Here is a 10,611-nt window from a genome sequence, read left to right on the forward strand (position 1 = left end):
CCTAACCCCATGAATCCATCCCCATCTCAAAATCACATTACCAACGACATGAAACCTAACCCCATGAACCCATCCCCATCCCTATCCCCATGAGGCCTTGTTCGTATACTCCCTCCCCCACGAGGTTTGGGGCCCAACCCCCGTGGATCCACGGGGATCGCCCCCCGCCTCGATGTGACCCCGACCCATCTGTTAATGCATATTCGGTTAAGCCTGGCATGGGTCCGTTCCCTGACTGATACCCCTCCGGTCTTCGCGAAATGCACGGGGAAAAATCATCGTCTCGCCACCCGCGGAATGAAACCCCAAGCGACCTGAGGGAGCTCTCGCTTGCGGCGCAGCCCAAAGCGTACTCGTTCTGTGCTTGCTGAGGGGTCAACCGAACATGATCTGTTGAGGGACGGATTTAGGAGATATGGGGTTTAATCCGTGCAGGGATTGGGTGACGGTGTAGGGATCACCCGATCCCTGGGTGGATTGAATCTTCTAGGGGGTTGGTCCTCTGCCTACCAAACAAGGCCTAAAGAAGAACCCTAACCACCAGGAGATCCTAACCCTAACCATCAGGAGATCTTAACCCTAGAAGATGCACCATGAGATCCATCGAACCACCAGAAAATCCGAACCATAACCATCAGGATATCCTAACCCTAGAACATCGAGGGGAGTACCTGTCATCGTGTTGTAGATGATGCAGCGGTGGCTCCTGTCGGAGTCGTCGCTTGCGTCTACCATCTTGTCGCCACCGTCGTCGATGTAGAGGAGCGGAGCGACGATTCGTCGTCGGGGAGTAGAGCAGGGTGGGGCGGAGCAAAGAAGGAAGGGCTAGGGTTGCAGGGTGGGGAGAGGGGAGGGGGATTCATCGGGGCTGGGAGGTGGGGAATGGAGGGGCGGAGCAGAGGACGGGCGATGGGGCGGCGCGGAGCAGGGGAGGGAGTGGTTGTCGGTGGGGCGGCTCAGGGCGGGTTCGTTGGGGAGATTTGGGGAGTGGAGGGGTGGCGGCGCGGCATGGAGCGGGACAGCGTGAAGCAGCGGAGGGGCAGCGGGGCGGCGTGGAGCAGGGGAGGGGCGGCGGGCCGGAGCTGGGTTCATTGGCATGGAGGTGGGTTCAGCGGCGGAGGTGGGTTGCGGGATGGGGAATGGGGAGTGGGATAGGGTTGCGGGCAGGGAGGGGAGATTTTGGGAGGGGAGGGAAGGGGATCCATCGTGTTAGTGGAGGGGGAGTGGTGGGACCCGCCTGGTAGTGGGAGAGGGAGTGGAGGGAGATTTTGGGAGAGGGAAATTTTCGTGGAGGGAAAAATTTGGTGTGGGAGGGAAATTCTTTTGGGTTTGGGGGTAGAAAAAAATAGGTTTTTTTGTTAACTTTGTGGAAATCATGGTTAAAATCATACTGAGTAGCTCAAGAAAACGCCGGTATTGCAAGTTTAGTATTGTTGCTAGTTGGTAGGCCACATTTGATGATGTGACACGGAGGTCTCCCATTTTTTTGATATTTTTGAATTTTTTACGTTGTTTTCAAAAACCGGTGGATTTCGTCGTGGCGGCCGTCCGTGGCTAGGGTTTGAGCCATGAAAATCTGTTGTCGATTCTGTGATGAAATGCCTACCTGTGAAGCTAAAAAGCATTTTTAGTGGAAATAACGGGCAAGCTATGGAGGAACCGCAGTTCAAATTACAGCCGGTTCCAGCTGAATCGACCGAAGGTGGTCTGAATTGCCGGGAGTAGCTACGAGGGTCGGAAATGCATGCTTTTTGGTGACCGTCCGTAAAATAGGGTCTACTTTGAGATAGACATGGAATGGCGCCGTTTGGGGTGACCCTCCTTGTAGCCGCTTCACGAAAAACGCATGTCTTTAGCATTCAAAAAATTAAAAACGGTTTTTCTTGTTAAACAAGTTGGAACCTCGCTTTGGCAACATTGTTTGCCATCACAAGACGGAGGCATGCGCCAAATTTGGGCATATTATCAGAAACTATTCAACGGATACGACCATATCGTTGCTAGTTTGGCTTGAAAGCCATGAATCTTCGTTCATGGTAGGTCGTTTTTGAGAACACTTTTTCAAGAAATCGTCGGTATTGCAAGTTTAGTATTTTTCTAGTTGGTAGGCCACATTTGATGATGTGACGCGGAGGTCTCCAGTTTTTTTTGATTTTTTTTAATTTTTTACGGTGTTTTCAAAAACCGGTGGATTTCGTCGCGGCGGCCGTCCGTGGCTAGGGTTTGAGCCGTGCAAATCTGTTGTCGATTCTGTGATGAAAAATGCCTAGATGTGAAGCTAAAAAGCATTTTTAGTGAAAATAACGGGCAAGCTATGGAGGACCCGCAGTTCAAATTCCATCCGGTTCCAGCTGAATCGATCGAAGGTGGTCTGAATTGCCGGGAGTAGCTACGATGGTCGGAAATGCATGCTTTTTGGCGACCGTCCGTAAAATAGGGTCTACTTTGAGATAGACATGGAATGGCGCCGTTTGGGGTGACCCTCCTTGTAGTCGCTTCACAAAAAACGCATGTCTTTAGCATTCAAAAAATGAGAAACGGTTTTTCTTGTTAAACAAGTTGGAACCTCGCTTTGGCAACATTGTTTGCCATCACAAGATGGAGGCATGCGCCAAATTTGGGCATATTATCAAAAACTATTCAACGGATGCGCCCATATCGATGCTAGTTTGGGCTTGAAAGCCATGAATCTTCGTTCATGGTAGGTCGTTTTTGAGAACACTTTTTCAAAAAAACGTTGGTATTGCAAGTTTAGTATTTTTGCTAGTTGGTAGGCCACATTTGATGATGTGACGCGGAGGTCTCCCATTTTTTTTATTTTTTTTTGAATTTTTTATGGTGTTTTAAAAACCGGTGGATTTCATCGCGGCGGCCGTCCGTGGCTAGGGTTTGAGCCGTGCAAATCTGTTGTTGATTCTGTGATGAAAATGCCTACCTGTGAAGCTAAAAAGCATTTTTAGTGAAAATAACAGGCAAGCTATGGAGGACCCGCAGTTCAAATTCCATCCGGTTCCAGCTGAATCGACCGAAGGTGGTCTGAATTGCTGGCAGTAGCTACGAGGGTCGGAAATGCATGCTTTTTGGCGACCGTCCGTAAAATAGGGTCTACTTTGAGATAGACATGGAATGACGCCGTTTGGGGTGACCCTCCTTGTAGCCGCTTCACGAAAAACGCATGTCTTTAGCATTCGAAAAATCAAAAAACGGTTTTTCTTGTTAAACAAGTTGGAACCTCACTTTGGCAACATTGTTTGCCATCACAAGACGGAGGCATGCACCAAATTTGGGCATATTATGAGAAACTATTCAACGGATGCGGCCATATCATTGCTAGTTTGGCTTGAAAGCCATGAATCTTCGTTCATGGTAGGTCGTTTTTGAGAACACTTTTTCAAGAAAACGCCGATATTGCAAGTTTAGTATTTTTGCTAGTTCGTAGGCCACATTTGATGATGTGACGCGGAGTTCTCCCATTTTTATTTTTTTTGAATTTTTTACGGTGTTTTCATAAACCGGCGGATTTCGTCGCGGCGGCCGTCCGTGGCTAGGGTTTGAGCCGTGCAAATCTGTTGTCGATTATGTGATGAAATGCCTACCCGTGAAGCTATAAAGCATTTTTAGTGAAAATAACGGGCAAGCTATGGAGGACCCGCAGTTCAAATTCTAGTCGGTTCCAACTGAATTGACCGAAGGTGGTCTGAATTGCCGGGAGTAGCTACGAGGGTCGGAAATGCATGCTTTTTGGCGACTGTCTGTAAAATAGGGTCTACTTTGAGACAGACTTGGAATGGCGCCGTTTGGGGTGACCCTCCTTGTAGCCGCTTCACGAAAAACGCATGTATTTAGCATTCAAAAAATGAAAAATTGTTTTTCTTGTTAAACAAGTTGGAACCCCGCTTTGGCAACATTGTTTGCCATCACAAGATGGAGGCATGCGCCAAATTTGGGCATATTATCATAAACTATTCAACGGATGCGGCCATATCATTGCTAGTTTGGCTTGAAAGCCATGAATCTTCATTCATGGTAGGTCGTTTTTTAGAACACTTTTTCAAGAAAACGCCGGTATTGCATGTTTAGTATTTTTGCTAGTTGGTAGGACACATTTGATGATGTGACGTGGAGGTCTCCCATTTTTTTGAATTTTTTACGGTGTTTCCAAAAACAGGCGGATTTCGTTGCGGCGGCCGTCCGTGGCTAGGGTTTGAGCCGTGCAAATTTGTTGTCGATTCTGTGATGAAATGCCTGCCTTGTAGCCGCTTCACGAAAAAACGCATGTCTTTAGCATTCAAAAATTGAAAAACGGTTTTTGAAAATTTTATGGTGTTTCCAAAAACCGGCGGATTTCGTCACGGTGGTCGTCCGTGGCTAGGGTTTGAGTCATGTTTTTAGCATTCAAAAAATGAAAATTATATTGTTTCATACATGAGCTTGCACAAAAACCCATAATTTTATCTTTCATCCATGAGCATGCATGAAAATTTTCAATTCCCATCAATTACCAAAGTAAATATTCATTGTTAAGAAATTGAAATGTTTAGATGACATTGTCATACAACATCCATGAGCATGCACAAAATTAAACCTGACATACTTAACATTGACATGTTCAGATTACACTAACAAGCTTAAACCTAACATGCTTAACATTGCCACTTCATTTTCTAAACATCTTCACTCCTCCTTCTTCTCCTTCATCAACCTGATGCGCTTAGAGTGGCGAATCCCAATGCGGATGTACTCCTCTACCACAATTGGCATGGTCATGTCACCCAGCTGTGGAATCGCCGGCGCCACTACCATAGCGAGGTCATCGTTAGGCACCACCATCGCGAGGTCAGCGTCAGGCACCACAATCGCGAGGTCGTCGTCAGCCACCACCATAGCAGGGTCATCATCAGCCACCACCATAGCAGGGCCGTCGTCAGCCACCACCATAGCAAGGTCGTCGTCAGCCACCAGCATAGCAAGGTCTTCATCCCCGCTCTGCTCCTCTTCTTGCCCACTCCGCTCCTCGTCATCCCCGCTGCTGCTCCCATTGCCTGGCCAAATGCAACAAAGTGTGAACATGGTGTTGTCATCGTGCTGGTAGAGGAAGCCAAAAGGACAGGAAGAAGAGAGGCAGAGAGCTTACTGGCATCGTCGTCGTGCTGGTAGTACATGCAGCACATGGTGTTGTCGAACATCTTCATGGTGAACATGGCGTCGCCATCGTAGCGGAAGACAAGGAAGTACCCGAGCTGTAGCTCATGGGCGCGGGCGAAATGCTCCCAGCCGGGCCCTAGGTACATGTGGCCTTCACCATCAAACACCACCAACATGTCCCACAGCCTGTGAAGCCCGATGTCGGCCTCCCGCAGCTTCACTTTGTGGGGCTTACGGCCGGCGAGCATCTTCGCAAACTTGTCAGGCAGCCTCTGCAGTGAGGGTCAAGCAGTGGTTAATTGTGGCAATCAAGCACTAGATAGCAGAGTGATGATAAAGAAATGAGTGATGATAAACGTACCTGCCTACTGCAAGATTTCTCAGTTACGATCTCGAAGAACTCGAAACCTTCCAAGCCAGCCATCTCACTTCTCTAAAAAGCAGCATTGTAAATTAAACAACAGGACTGGACAGAAATAGGAAACAAGCACTTCAAAACAGTAGAATAATTACTATATGTGTTTGCTAGGGCCTCAATTTGCAATACTACTATAAATGGCAATGGCCTCAATTTTCTCCTACTATAAACAAGCACATCAACATCAATAGCATAGTAAACTAACAGAGCAACAACAACATCATCAGGTGACCACCAACATCAACAACACTAAAATCTACTATAAATTGACCAGAACACAACAATATGAATTGACCAGAACCATATCTATTATAAATGGACCAATAGTGTATAGCAAAACAACAGTTTCAATATTCCAATAGAAAGAAGTGTCTGGTTTATCAAGCACAGCAAAACAACAGTGTGATTGAAGAAAATTATAGCAGGAAATACTTCATGCATCATCAAGAGATTATGATCATTTCTGACACTAGCCTTTCTCAACCTTTTGAGCTAGCATGATCACATTACATGATGCACACATATGCAAACTTCTATGAATATAACATCAAAACAGAAAAAACAAGAGACCAAGAAAATCTTAGCAGTGCAAACACCTAGATAGAATTGTATTTGTACACATCAGAACATAAGCACCAACATAGCAGTGCTTAGCATGATCACATTGCATTTGTACACCTACATAGCAGTGCTTAGCCACTCGGGTAAAACATAACAAAAAGAAAAACAAATTAGAACACACTAGTGTCTCACTGCCTCATAATGCTCATACTTGCTACATATCAAATGGCACAAAACATTCTACAACTCATACCAAGTGTCTCATACATATGTACTTATCTAATTCCTTAACTGAATCCTTAACTGAATACTTGACAAGAACCCTTAACTAAATAATCCTTAACTGAATAATCCTTGACAGCATACTTCCCACTCTTATCAAAAGGCACAAAGCATACTTGACAGCATAATCCTTAACTGAATCAATTCCCACTAATCAAACCCTAATCTAATCCAACCCTAATATAATCTAATGCAGTCCCAATCAAACCCTAACCAAATAAAACCCTAATCTAATCCAATCCCTATCTAATCAAATCCAATCTGGGCAACGGCAAGAACCCTAATCTAACTAGTAGTAGAAAACTAATCCAACCAGGAAGGAGAGAGAGAGGAAGGATTCATACCTCGGGAGAGAGAGGAAGGAGTCGGCGGTGGTGGGAGAGGAAGGAGTCGGCAGCGGTGGGAGAGGAAGGAGCCGGCGGCCGTGGGGAGGCCGGCGGTGGGAGAGGAAGGAGTCGGCGGCAGTGGGCGGCATCGTCAATGGAGAGGAGGAGCGGGTCGAGTGGTGAGGAGAAGTGGGGAAAAGAGAGGGAGCGGGTCCACTTATCAGCAAGTTCTGTGTTTGCTACGTGACTGGTTTGATATATTGAAAAGGGTGGGCAAAACATGTGAAACAACAGCCTCTTCCTAGCCCAGTGGTCGAAACACAGTGAAATAAGCGCCAGGTCGTGGGTTCGAGCCCCCGCGCACGCATATTTTTGGTAGCTTGGGTACAATAGCAAAATGGCCCACTTGTCAGCGAGTGGGTCGAGTACCCACTTGTCAGTGAGGTGTGTGCTTGATACTTGACTAGTTTGATATATTTAAAAGGGTTGGCATAGAGTGGAAGAACAGTAGTCTCTTCCTAGCCCAGTGGTAGTAACATAGTGAAACAAGCGCACGATCGTGGGTTCGAGTCCCCGCAGACGCATATTTTTTTGCTCACAAATGGAGCTGCGTGTGGGATCAGACGGCCTGTCTGATGGAGCGCACCCATGTTCAGTTGCAGCGAAATTCAGTTAAACCAACATCTTCAGTTCTGACCAAAATTCCGTTAAAATAGCATCTTCAGTTCAAACAAAAAACTACTAGACAACATTCATTTTGAACTAAATAGTTCTGACCAAAACTTAAACTAAATGATCACCAAAACTTGAACTAAATAGTTCAAAAAATCTTTTGTATGATCACCAAAATATTGCAATCTTTTGCATTACAACATTCTGAGCACAACAGCTCCATGCCATCAGAACACAACTTGTAGATCGCCAAAATTTGAATCTCCATCAGTATAAAACTTCATTTTTCCATAACTCCATGCCATGAGAACACAACATCTCAATTCAGTTCAAAAAAACTTCATGAAACATAACATCTCAATTCAGTTCAAAATAGCAAGCATAATAGCTACAAAAACTACATTTTGCTCCATATTACAAAAACTACATTTTGCTGTTGGAATCTTAAAGCACTGTGAATCAGGATAACTACATCACTATTGCTACAGCCATCAGGATCATCATTTTGCTACAACCATCAGGATCACATCATTTTGCTCCTAGAATCTTCAAGCATTTTTCTACCTGGAGAGAAGATTGATCACATCAGGTCACATAGATACCAAAACAAAGAACATGAAGTAATAGTATTTACCTTTGCCAGTCCATTCGCTACTCATCGTCGTCGATACAAAAACAACGAACTCTATGCCCACTCCTGTTTTCCTCATCATCACTACAATATTGCAACATAGTATGATCAGTCCGGTTTTCCTCATCCTCGCTCTCATGTTCATCTGCTACCACCTCTCTTCTTTTTCTTGATGCCTTCAACTGTTGCAGCACCAATGATCACACGTTCCCGGTCCCTTCGCACTCTGCTTTGCAACGGAACTTCCGTAGAGTCATCATCTTGGTATGTTAGTCCACCATCACTAGGGCCCTTTTCCACTTCTATTTCAGTCACACTCCACAAGTGTCTATGCTCAAAGTTTTGCACAACTCGCCATTTTCTGTGAAAAAGAGTGTCTGGCACATAAAACACCATTGTTGCTTCTGTTGTTAGAATAAATGGATCACTCTTATACCAGCACCTTGCAGTGTTGATGCTTTTGAAGTGGCCATCATATTTGACAAAAGAGTCTCTCTTCTTCTTGATACCAAGCTCAAACCAGTCACAGCGAAATAAGATAACCGAGCGATGGATGCCTCCACTACAGTTGTACTGAAACTCTACAATGCTTCTCAACTAACCATAGAAGTCAATGATCTCACGATCATGTGACCCCTCAGTGACGATTCCACTATTCTGTGTCTTCCTTTTTTCCTCGCGGTCAACGGTGTGGTACCGGACACCGTCAACAATGCATGCTGAATACACTCTCACTCGCTTATCCGATAAGCATGCCAAAGCAAATAGATCATCACTGACCTTCTTCTCCTCATGCAACTTTCCAATCTGCACAAATAAACCATTTAGCAAACAATGGTATTTAACAATTGGTGAATAACACAAAAAACATAAAACATGTGGCTAAAGATCTCACATGATTCTTAAACCACTTAGCAAACCCCTTGGCAACCCTTTTATCAACATGGATATTGCTTTCTTCCTGATTTAACTCTTCCTTGCATTTCCTGCAATGCCAACAAAACATGTGAATTAAAACATTAGGCTAATGCCAACCCAAGCAAAAACAAATATATAATGAGTGCACAAGATATAACATACTCGATATATGGTAGAACCTCGGCGTAATTGCTGAGGACAAACCAAACCATCTTGTCATACTCATCACCAGCCTCCAAGTATTGTGAGGCTCCAAGAAAGTTCACACCATGGTTGAAAACAGAGACATCACCACTTTGCGAATCAGACCGCTCTCTATTTCTGCCCGGCCGGTTCCATCTTGTTTCCACATCGCCAAAGTATCTAGAGCAAAAAGTCAAGCACTCATCAACGACATATGCTTCAGTAATAGAACCTTCAGGTCTTGCCGTGTTTTGCACATAACGCTTACAAGTAAGCAGCCTTCTTTCGATTGGGTACATCCAACCGTATTGCACAGGGCCTCTAAGCATTGCCTCTTTTGGTAAGTGCACCGCCAAATGGACCATCATGGTGAAGAAAGCTGGAGGGAAAATCTTCTCGAGCTTGCAAAGAATAATTGGGATTTCTTTTTCAAGTCTTTTCAGGATAGTTAACTTGAGTGTTTTGCAGCACAGTTCTCTAAAGAAATTTCCCAGCTCAGCAACCACTTCATATATATCCTTGTCCATGATTCCTCGGAGGCCCTCCGGTAAAATCCTTTGGAGGAGGATGTGACAATCTTGGGTTTTCAGTACTGAAAGCTTGAATCCATCAGAAGTAACACACTTTGCTAGGTTAGCAGCATAACCATCTGGAAATTTCACCACTCTTAGGAATTCACAGAATGCAAGCTTTTGTTCTTTACTCATTGTATACCATGCTTGTGGTATTTCAAATGAATCTTCATCTTCATTGTGATGTAGATTCAAATTTTCTCTTATGCCCATGTCCTCCAAATCAAGCCTAGAACTCACTGTGTCCTTTGTCTTCCCTTCAATGTTCAGAAACATCCCTAGCAGATTCTCGCATATGTTTTTCTCAATGTGCATTACATCGAGATTATGCCTTAATTTCATATCAGCCCAGTATGGAAGGTCCCACAAACAAGACCTCTGGTCCCAACATTAACCTTCCTCATGCTTTCTTTTCTTTGCCAGCTTTCCTGGTCTCACATCTTACACCTTTTCAAGTTGCTGATCTAGCTCTTCTTTAGTGAACTCAGCTGGCTTGTCATGGGTTTCATTCACCATTAAAATATTTGCTTATTCACCAGCGATGGTTTCGGGGAAGAAAGCGGTGGTGCCCAATATAGCAGATCTTGCTCCTTATTCTCTTTGAGCAAGGGTCTTTGTCACAATGGACACAAGCCTGATAACCCGCTGTGATCCTCCCAGATAGAGTGTTCAGAGCCGGGAAATCATGGATGGACCATATGATTGCAGCATGTAGATTGAACTTCTCTTCCAAACTCAAGGCATCGTATGTAGGTACACTAGTCCAGAGCTGGAGCAGTTCTTTTACGAGGGGCTCCATAAAGACATCAAAATCCTTTCTTGGAGACTCTGGACCCAGGATAAGCAATGACATCATGAAGTTGGATTGATCCATGCATGCCCATGGTGGCAGGTTGTACGGCA

The sequence above is a fragment of the Triticum aestivum genome, chromosome 5B (genome assembly GCF_018294505.1).
Source record: "Triticum aestivum cultivar Chinese Spring chromosome 5B, IWGSC CS RefSeq v2.1, whole genome shotgun sequence".
Taxonomy (NCBI): Eukaryota; Viridiplantae; Streptophyta; class Magnoliopsida; order Poales; family Poaceae; genus Triticum; species Triticum aestivum.